This window comes from Prionailurus viverrinus, chromosome A1 (genome assembly GCF_022837055.1).
Source record: "Prionailurus viverrinus isolate Anna chromosome A1, UM_Priviv_1.0, whole genome shotgun sequence".
Taxonomy (NCBI): domain Eukaryota; kingdom Metazoa; phylum Chordata; class Mammalia; order Carnivora; family Felidae; genus Prionailurus; species Prionailurus viverrinus.
The window spans coordinates 192,549,500-192,559,865 of NC_062561.1; the positions used below are offsets into that span (position 1 = coordinate 192,549,500).

The 10,366-nt window shown below is 40.0% G+C and overlaps 1 protein-coding gene across 1 annotated transcript in view; it reads right to left on the reverse strand.

Annotated features, from left to right (window-relative positions):
* The window catches only part of SGCD (sarcoglycan delta), a 569,013-nt gene extending 559,713 nt beyond the window's left edge, over nucleotides 1-9,300 (reverse strand). Inside the window, exon 1 of the mRNA XM_047873975.1 lies at nucleotides 9,230-9,300. The gene's annotated coding sequence lies outside the window, so the exon portion shown is untranslated. The remainder of the gene's footprint in view (nucleotides 1-9,229) is intronic.
* Nucleotides 9,301-10,366: the final 1,066 nt, after the last annotated feature.

Genomic DNA, 10,366 nt, shown 5'->3' on the forward strand with positions numbered 1-10,366 from the left:
AGCAGTGAAGCAGGTTTCTTGTAATGGGTAAGCTTCAGGGCAGGATGAAACAGTCTGTGAATGGAGTTGGGCCCATCCGCACATTTTAAGGGCCTAACCCAAAGATCAGAGAGTTTCTTATTCTACCAGGATGGTTTCCAGAAAGTTACTTAATATCTTGGTTCCTCAATTTCCCCCTCTGTAAAATATCCCAAAGAAGACTTTCTGAATGGTATTCTAACATCTCAGGGTATACAGTGAGAGCAAAAATTCAACAAGTAGGTTCCCATTCAAGATGGTGACACAGGAAGATTCTGAACGTCCTGCCATGAACACACGGAGTCTACAGCTACATATGAAACAATTTCCTCTTAAAATACCACAGCCTGGCTGAGTAATGACTGTACATCAGGAAAATGAGAAGAAAACTAAGTGAAAGCCGGTCAGAGATGCTGAGACACTATCTCATCATCAACGCCATCCCTGGCACTGGAAGCTAACCCAAAACCCAAAGCTTCTCCCTGAGGAGCAAAGGATTCAAACTCTCCATCATGCACATCAACTTTCAAGACATGCACTCAAGAGTCAAGCCAAAAACATGTCGTTTTGAAATCCAACACGACTCATATCTAGAGACTCTCAAGAGAGTAGCATCTGAGAAACATCTCTTAAGGGGCCACAAAGTGGGCTCTGACTCACTTTCCCCAGGGCCCAACTCGGAGGCAGCTGATGGCATCTGGACTTCAAGTGAAGGAGGCTTACCTGCTTATACTAAAACCTTGGACTGGAGGGCAGACATCTAGTTTAACACACATGTCTGAGACGTGCTGGAAAACGCTCTGTGGATTGAGACTGGAAGGTGCCCATCTTTATGCTCTCCCTTTGCTGTGCTAGAGCACCCAGAAGGGAGCCTTTTTCATGCAGCTGGTGCCCTGATTTTGGCAGCTGCTGCTCAGGGGATAGATTGTCTAGCACTGGATGCCATGGGGAGCTTGTATTCCTGGTCACATGAGAATATAATTTGCATCACCCAGAAAGGAGCTCATAACCCCTTCCGGCACCCTAATTTGTGTGACTGGGGGCCCCTCTACATTGCCTACCTTGTGGCTAGTGGGGCTTATGCTTATAGGTCCCCAAGGACTGTAACCAACAGAGAAAGAGCTCTTAAACAGCTGCCACCCCCAGGGCACACCAAGAGGCACCAGACCCATCAACCTGGTCCTTTCTGTGGAGGTCTACTGCTAATCATCATGACTGTGGTCTGAGGAACAGGCTTCTAATTAAACTCGCATCAAGGCCTTCCACAGACCTTGAAGGGTTGGCACAATCTTCACGCTCACTTTGTTGTGTTCCAGAACACATCTATGGAAGGGGAGAGATCTATACGCAGGTAGTGCTGGTTTTTTTCAGCTAACACCCAGGAGACTCCCCTTGATCACTGGTCCTAGCGGTCAGAGGGGCTTGCATCCCTAAGTCCCACAAGACTATAGTAATCGGCAAGACGGTTCTTGGTAGGCTACTGCTCCCAGGGCAGTGCAGAGTGGACTGAGGCATAGTCACTAGTCTTGTTGTGAAGGAGGCCTGTTTTCCTTGTTATGGAGCTTCAGATACAGAGGCAGACTTCAGGTTTGGCACAACTGAGTGGCCTAGGGAATTCCTCTCAAACAACATAAGCTGTGGACACTGTCTTGGTAGCCTCTTGCTCACTCCAGCTTGCCAGTGTCTCCCGGGAAGGAGCTTAGGTACTAGTCTGGAGCCCCAATTCTTTGACTGCCACCCAACAGACACCTTGACATAGAGCTCGGTGATGATGTTTTCAAAACTAACGCCAAGAACAAGTGCAGCAAAAGCAAAAACAAACAAGTACGATGACATCAAATTAACAATCTCCTACATAGCAAAGAAACCATCAATAAAATAAAAAGGCAACAGGCTGAATGGGAGAAAATCATTACAAATCATGTGACTGATATGGGACTAATATTCAAAAGAGATTTAAAAAAAAAAAACCTCTACAAATCAACAGCAAACACACAAAAAATCTCATTTAAAAAATGGGCGGATCTGAATAAACATTCTTCCAAAGACCTAGATGCCCAACGGGGGCATAAAAACATCCTCAAGGTCACTAATCATCAAGGAAATACAAATCAAAACCACAACAAGATGACACCACCTCCCATCTGTTGGAATGCTTATTACCAAAAAGACAAGATACATCAAGCATTGGTGAGGATGTGGAAAAAAGATAACCTTTGTGCACTATTGATGGAAATGCAAACTGGTCCAAACTATATGGAAAACAGTATGGAAATTGCTCAAACAATTAAAAATAGAAATACCAGGGCACCTGAGTGGCTCAGTCAGTTAAACATCCGACTCTTGGTTTCAGCTCAGGTCATGATCTCACAGATCATGGGATTGAGGCCCCGCATTGGGCTCTGGGCTGATAGCATAGAGCCTGCTTCAGATGCTATGTCTCCTCTCTCTCTGCCCCTTGCATGATCCCTCACTCTCTCAAAAATAAATAAGCATTAAAAAAGTAAATAAAAAAAGAAATACCCTATGATCCAACAATTCTACTTCTGAGTCTATCTGAAGAAAACCAGATAATTGGAAAAGACATGTGTACCCCCCATGTTCACTGCAGCATTATTTCCAATAGTCAAGATAAGGAAACAACCCAAGTGTCAGTGGATACACAGATGAAGAAGCTATGGTAGCAATACATAATGGAACATCACTCAGCCATATAAAAGAATGACATTTTGTCATTTGCAACAACGTGAATAGAGACTGAGGGCATTATACCAAATGAAAATGAGTGAGGCAGAGAAAGACAAATGTTGCATAATCTCACTTAAAAAATAACAACCACCACCACCACCACCACCCAAGCTCATGGAGAACAGATTGGCGATTGTAAGAGGCAGGGAGTGAGAGGTGGGAGAACGGTTGAACCGTTTTGTTTAGTTTAAATGAACCCAGTAAAAATGTGTAACAATTTACACAAAAACAAAATTCAACAAGAAGTTTGGTGAAGAAGTTTTAAATTTCTTCGTCTCCAGCTGTTTGGACCTTCATATTCCATCTCTGAATTGAGCCTTACAGACAGGTGTCAAACATGTCCAGAGTATGTAGCTGTAATACCATTAATTACTCATTTATTTGAAGGGAAACTGGACTACTTACTGAAATTAAGAATATCCTTAGGCTTATGTGATCTGAACCCCCATTTTCCATATGAGGAAACTGAGAACCAACGGCAAAAGTGGGTAGGTGTCCTACAGATACCAAGTAGCAAACTCGGCAGGACGCCTCTGCTCAAGAATGTGGTTGGCATAAATTGCTTAAAGAAATAAAGCCATCTTCAGAAAGCAACACTGTGGGCTCTCCAGCAAGATTCTCTTTCTTTCACAAGGAAGTATCTCTGCGAATGCTTTCATTTCTGACAGCAAGATGTTTATTACCAGAGATGAAATGTTGATGCGTGATGAATGTTAAGGGCAATCCAATGAGAGCTGAAGCAAACCATGAGAAGGGCCTTCAGAGGACTTGATAAGTTAGCCACCTTTCTGATAATGTGCTGGGAGGCACACAAAATACACAAACCACCATTTCCACTTCTGAAGGAAACAGGTAAGTGCCCAAGTGATCCACATCAATACTCACACTTGTACAAAAACCGGCATAAGAATTTATTGGGGAAAAATATTCCAAAAGGGAAATGCATGTTTGTACACACACAGACACAAACACACACACATCACACACACCCTGACAATTTCTGAAGAGTTTTCCTAAGCCACCCACCTTCCCACACTTAGTGGTGACAATCAGAAACAATGACAAGAAACTATCCTCAAAAGCAGTTTTAAATTTCCCTTTCATAACGTCTTTCAGAAGTGTGTAGAGATTTTCTACTGACTTAGGCAGGTGGTAATAAACTAATTTGTATTTTGTAGGAAAAGCACTGTTAGCTTGCACCTATTTGTAGTATGTCTGGATTTTAAATTTGACCATGGAAATTGAGACTTTCAAGAGCACAGCTAAAATACAGACTGATGTCCAAGTATCATACACAAAAAAAATAATAATATGACAGTACCACAAATCAGAGACGTACACAGAGAAATTCAGCTCGTCAGTGTTCCCAAGATAATTAACCTTGCTGATATCCATTAGCCATGTTAAGCTTCAGATTCCCTTTCAATCACTCTGGACAGACAAACTGTAACATGCACATTTAATGACAGCTCTCCCTCAATACAATTTCCTACATACTATTTAAGCTTTTTTTTTTTTTTTTGACAACAGGATCAACTTTTTCCAGAGTTTCTCAATTTTTATAATTCAAATGATCCAGTTGTTAGAAAACGACAGTAGTTTTCTTTCAGCTTTAGTTAAGTATACACAGGAATATACACAATGACTCAGAGAGGCCACAGTAAACGGAAGGTAATGCTAATTCTCTTACTCAGGAGGGTCATGGCTCATGCGATCTTTAAACCAAAAACAGCAGCTTCATATTCATATAGATTAAAAGAAACCAACACAGACTAGCACTTTACAAGCATGATTTCACTTCATCGTCACTGCAACTCTACCAAAAAAAGCGTCCGACTTCGGCTCAGGTCATGATCTCACGGTCCGTGAGTTCGAGCCCCACGTCGGGCTCTGTGCTGACAGCTCAGAGCCTGGAGCCTGTTTCAGATTCTGTGTCTCCCTCTCTCTCTGCCCCTCCCCTGTTCATGCTCTGTCTCTCTCTGTCTCAAAAGCAAATAAACGTTAAAAAAATTAAAAAAAAATAAATGGGAGTTTAAAAACAATATTTTATGCATTTTTACATACGTGATTTACCTATAATGAAACGCTTAGTGAATGTGCCATTTAATCAGTTTTGATAAATGTTTGTCAAGACACAGAACCTTTCTGTCATTCCAGAAATTTCCCTCATGTACCATTCTAAATTAGGTAGGTGATCATATCACACCAGAACTGAGCACTGAACAATTTCTATCATTGGTGAGTTCTGATCATTCTACAATTTCACATAAATCCTAAAGTATTTTTTGTTATTTAACTAATTTTAATCATGCTATTTTTGAAATCCACTCATGTTATTATGTTTATCTGTAGAATGTTCCTTTTTATCGCTAAATAGCATTTCATTTTCCAAATATACCAGAGCTGATCCATTTTCCTGTTGGTGGACATCTGAATCAATTTCAGCATGAAATTATTATTTAAAAACACTGCTATTAACAGGTGTCAACAAAGGTGTTCAAGCCTCTTGAATAAATATCTAGGACTAGAATATCTGGCCCTCCGGGAAGACAGTTGTATAACTTTCTAAGAAACTGCCAGATAATTCTTCCAAGTGGTTGGAACATTTTACATATGAGAGCTCCAGTGGCTCATACATGAGGGAAATTTCTGCAGTGACAGAAGGTCCTGTGTCTTGAAAAACATTTGTCAAGACTGATTAAGTTTTGGTGTTGGCACGCCTTGAATCTTAGCCATTCTGACAGGTATGTACTGGGATCTTACGTTTTTAATTTGCATCACCCTGATGACACGTTATGTCAGATGCCATCGCTTCTGTTCATTGGCCATTCTATATCTTTTTTGTATGCTTTTTATGTACATGTTAGATATATGTGTTACAAATATGCTCTCCCAGTCTTGTGGGGCATCTCTTTATTTTCTTAGTTTTATTCAGTGAATAGATGTTTTTAGTTTTCATGAAGTTCAGTGTATTTTTTCCCTCTTATGGCTTGTGCTTTTGTGTCCTTTAAAAAAGAAAACCTGCCTTCTGAAGTTAGAAAGGTATTTTCACTTTTCTTCTACTATCTTTGTTGTTTCAGCTTTCATTGTTCAGTATGCAATTTGACTCAAGTTGCTTTTTAAGTACAGGACTAGGTGGGGGTTTAGATTCTTTATTTTTTCAAGTAAATATCCAGGTATTCCAGCACTATTTCTTAAAGCAGTTTTCTTATCCCACTGAACTCACGTGGTGCTCTTGTTGAAGGCCAGTTGATTGCACATGTGTGGGTCTAATGCAGAATTCTGGTCCACTGATCCATTTGTTTACAATGGCAGCCAATCTAACATTACTTTTTATTATTATCAATTTTTTAACTTTTCCTTATGTCAGATGCAATAATTAAAGCCCAGTACACTTTGCTTTTGGCATTTGAGAAAGGTTTTATTCTCTCTTTTAATGCCATATGGATGTATTTATAAATACATGTGTGTGAGTGTTTACATACACATATACACATACACTTAGGTGTACCAATTTTCTGAGAGTGTCCCAGTTTTTAGACCCAAGATTTTCTAAAACTCTTTTTTCAGAGCTCAAGGAACAGGGTTAGCAGTGGTTTTCAAATTTTAGCAAGACATATGAATTATCTTGAAGACTTGTTTAAACATAGATTCCTGGACCTCACTTTAAGATGTTCTGATTTAGTAAGTCTAGGGAAAGGCCTGAGAATTTGCATGGCTCATAAGCTTAGGTGACGTGGATGCTGCTGGTGTCTGGGCTGCACTTTGAGCAGCATTGGTTTCAAAAAAAAATTAAATGGCTTTCCTAATGTTCATACAGAAGCTTGATTTGCCTTTTCTAAAGTGTGTACCACAGCCACTAATTTACACTGTCTTCACTTGAAAAGACATCTGAAAAATCTGCCGAAAGCACTGGAGCATGGGAGCCAGGAAACATTATGGTAGATTGATGTACCAACACTGCCTCATTTCCTCCTTCCTTCCTGGAAATTCAATTTTGGTCTGTGAGCAGGGGCACGCACATACCTGCACACGCTACAGCTGAATCTAGCCCCGTGACGTCCCCGCACCGCAAAGCGCATTCTTCTCCCTGTGGCCTCCGCCAACAATCAGAGAAAGTTTTATTTTCCCCTGAAGAGTTGATTGGTCTCTAAACCAGGAACATTTTTATGGCCAAGTCCTTTAAAACTTTCTCTGAATTTATGTTTTAAGTGGTTAGCGTCTAGGTGAATATTCCTGACAGAACAGAGGCAGGTTCTGAATTAAAGATCAACACACTCAAAGAACTCAGTCGTCAAAATCCCAACCCAAACCCCCACGCTTCTCTAGATTTTTATGACTAGCACAGAACAGCTTTTTGAGCTTTTGTTTCCAACAGATCAAGCACATGCGAGCAGAGGGCCATACCACAATGATGCATCCCTTAGGCAGAATGTTGGGATTTGTGCAAGAACCCAAAGAAGGGATGCTACTTCTTTTTCTGATTGTTCAATTACGTAGTTAGCCTTTGGAACCATGTTAATGGGAAATTAATTCATAAATAATATTTAGATGTGAACTGCTTTGAAGGTGCCCTTTGTGAAGGAGATAAATTATTTTTCCTTCTTTGAAAAAAATAACAAATCCCCCGAATAAAGGGAAGAGAGGAGTTTCAAATGCCACCCTCCCACTGTCACCAGCCCCTCAGCACTCTTTTCAGAGGTGCTGTGAGCAGCGTGAGCATCAGAGCTTAATCATTTCTGCACGGGCTTTGGAGGATTTTACGAAAACTGGAGAGAAAGTAAATTGTACTTCCTCCTTAAAAGAAGGTCTTTTCAGAATCAACGCAAAGTATCTACCACATTTCTTTCAGCAGTGAGAAAGTCGAAGATACAATGAAAGCAGGCCTAAGGCTGGAACGTGTTCGATTTTCAACAGCTCTAGAACTCTACCTTGCCCAGCTGTTGACCTATGGGAGTCCTCTGTGCCAGAGAAGGGAACCAACCAACACCTTAGCTACAACTGTTCTCCCCATTTCCAAAGCCTTTGGGGTATGAGGGTTTTGTCTTTGAAGGCAATTAAAATGACAGCAATGAGTTATCAATGGAATTGTCGGAGATGTTCTCCAGTTTCTCTTAGACATGTCATGTGGCCCCAGGCTGTTAAACCACATTTCCACAGGGCTTACCCAGCTGTGTGTGATGTACTACTATTCTCTACAGTAGTGAGCATAGAGATGTAAACTCCAATATGTCTGAGAGTGTCTGCCCATTGGCCCTTCCGTGGTACAGAGTCTCAGAAAACCTTTTTACTTATAGTTCTTTTGTTTTCCCAGAACAGAAATCCCTATTCCAGATGGCTGTTATCACTTATACTTGTGATTTTCCCCCCGAGCTTACAGAACAATGCCTAACACAGTAAACGCGCCATTAATGGTAGTTTCTGTAGATTTCTCTCTCTCCTCCCTCCATCTGTTCCTCTCTCACCACCCAGGGAGAGAGAGAATGAGAGAGAGAGAGAGAGTTTACACACCACTCCACAAATTTTTTATATATATATATATATATATATATATATATATATAATATATTATAATACACATGTATATATACATATGTAGTATAATATATGTGTTATAATATATAATATATATACATATTATATTATAATATAATATACATATATAATACATATGTATATATAATACATATAATACATATGTATTACACATATGCCTGTATATGTACACAGTGATTATCACTGCAACCATAAAAAAAAATGGAATCTCCTTATTCAAACTTGCCTCAACATTGGTATGTATCCAAAATAAATATTAAGGCAGGTCCTCCCAAAGATCTTAAGAAATAATACAAAGCTTTGCCAAAAGTGTCCTGTGGACACTGAAAGTAGGAATTACCAGTGTATTCCACAGCACACCTTCTTCATTCATCTCTGTACCTGAAGTCCTATCACATAGGCGCCTGGATCCATTTCACTTTTCTTTCTATCACAGACACCTGCACACACCTCTCCCCATGCCTGGTCTCACTCCCCTCTGGTCACTTCATTATTATGGAGACCACGTGGACTTTGGCTTCTCTCACTGTACCTTTATTCATCCCACCACATCCCAAAAGTTAGTAGCAAGAGAAAAGATCATTGCTCGAAAAGAGAAAAGGAGAAAGGAAAGAGAAATGGGGTATGAGGAGGAGAAAAGAATGAAAATGATTAAGTATCTTTAATTTTTTTGCCTTAAATATATATTTATATATTTTGCCGTAAATATATGTGTGTGCGTGTATATATATATATATATATATATATATATATACACGCACACACATATATACATATATATATATATATATATATATTACACACACGTGTATGGGTGGGTGGGTGGGTGGGTGGGTGTGTGTGTGTATATATATCCTTAAATGTATGTGTATATATACATATAGATCTCAAGATCAAAGGTCCATACCTTAGCAGTCCTAATCTTCTTGAATCTTGAACACAAATTTCAGGGCAACATTGGGGTTGAGATAGTCTCCTCAGGCCACCACCAACGGGATAGTGTTCTTAACCTCCACACGGGTTCCAGTACTGCCTTCTGAAGATGGAGGTTTCTTCCACGGCTACAAAAACAACAACAGCAAAAGAAAAAAAAAAAAAAAACAAACACAAAACATCATAAGAGAAAGAAGATATTCATAAATGAAACCTAAACCGGACCTTCAACAAGGATATTAAATTCTAAACCATTTGACTTGAATAGACTAAACAGAAGACACATTAAATTCTGATTGGCATAAATACAAATAATACCTGAATGGATTCAGTCTTGATTAGACTTGAGTAATCATACAAAAGCAGAAAAGGTCACACTGCATCAAGGCTGGCAGAGTTTTTAGGACACAAATAACCAAATTTGCTCATTTCACTTCATAGGGAAACTAAAAAAAGAGATTTTTTTCCCAATATAATTCATTACTGGTGGCATATTTGCAACAGTGAATCAAGCAAATCTTGAATAAAAACAAGCAAACATGCTTCACACTGTGGTCTATGTTAAAATGAGACAAAAGGGGACAATGCATCCCTTCTTCACTTTGAGACAGTGCCCTCCCCTGGCTTTTAAGATATCAAACTTGCCTGTCATCACTGGCCGCTCCATCATGGCTACCTCTGTGAGTCCCCTCTCTTACAATGTTCAAGATAAGAGCATCTTGGAACTCAGTCCTGAAACTATCTTCTCTGTGAACTCACTCAGCAGGGGCATCCCCGAGCTCCAAGGCTCAGGAAACTATTTATACCCTGACAACTCTGAGATCATCTCCTGGCCCAGGTACTTCGCTGAACTCCAGACTCTCAGATCGACGGACTATCCAACAACTCTGCTTGGAATTCTGACAGACATGTCAGGACATGCCCGAAGTGAAGTCCTGATTCTATTACCCACACAACACCCTCTGAATAAAAAAAAAAGTGAGGCTCACACTCTTCCTAATTTATTCCTTCTCAAAGGCAATTTTATTCACCCTGCTGGTCAGGTGCAAACCCTGCCAATCAACCTTGAGTCCTCTCTCTCATACATACCCCATGTTCTCTTCAAAATTCA